Raw genomic sequence first — 452 nt, forward strand, 5'->3', positions numbered from 1 at the left:
AATAATAACAAAAGTAATAATGACGTGTGTTGTTCAGAGCGGGCCAAGGCCTTCTGGAGCGAGGAGGATGTGGACCAGGTGTTTCAGGGGGTCTTTGAGTACCTGGATCACCTGAAGAGTGTCCTGAAGAAGAACACGGCCACTGATAAAGGTACGCTCACGCTCACCTGACGCACACCTGGCACAGGAAGTTCTGCCGCTGACTTCCTGTCCCTCTGTGTTGATCAGAGTACGTTCAGGGTCTGAAGCTGCTGGAGTCTCTCAACTGTCCTCAGGCGTCCAATCAGGACTCGTCTGTGGTCCAGGTGGTCATTGGCTCAGGTACACACACACACACACACACACACACACACACATACATAAAGTAAAGAAGTAAAGAGGCTGCGTGTAGAGTCTTATTTTGGTGGGGTCTTCCTTTCCAGGTGAGCTGCTGCCGGCTCAGTTCCCCCCAC

The 452-nt window shown here is 52.0% G+C and overlaps 1 long non-coding RNA gene across 1 annotated transcript; it reads left to right on the forward strand.

Annotated features, from left to right (window-relative positions):
- The first annotated feature begins 42 nt into the window (after positions 1 to 42).
- LOC121940118 lies at positions 43 to 452 on the forward strand. Its single transcript, XR_006105575.1, has 3 exons — positions 43 to 151; positions 229 to 321; positions 423 to 452. It is a non-coding gene; the product is annotated as an uncharacterized LOC121940118 (long non-coding RNA).

Source organism: Plectropomus leopardus, unplaced genomic scaffold, assembly GCF_008729295.1.
Source record: "Plectropomus leopardus isolate mb unplaced genomic scaffold, YSFRI_Pleo_2.0 unplaced_scaffold75238, whole genome shotgun sequence".
NCBI classification, from domain to species: domain Eukaryota; kingdom Metazoa; phylum Chordata; class Actinopteri; order Perciformes; family Serranidae; genus Plectropomus; species Plectropomus leopardus.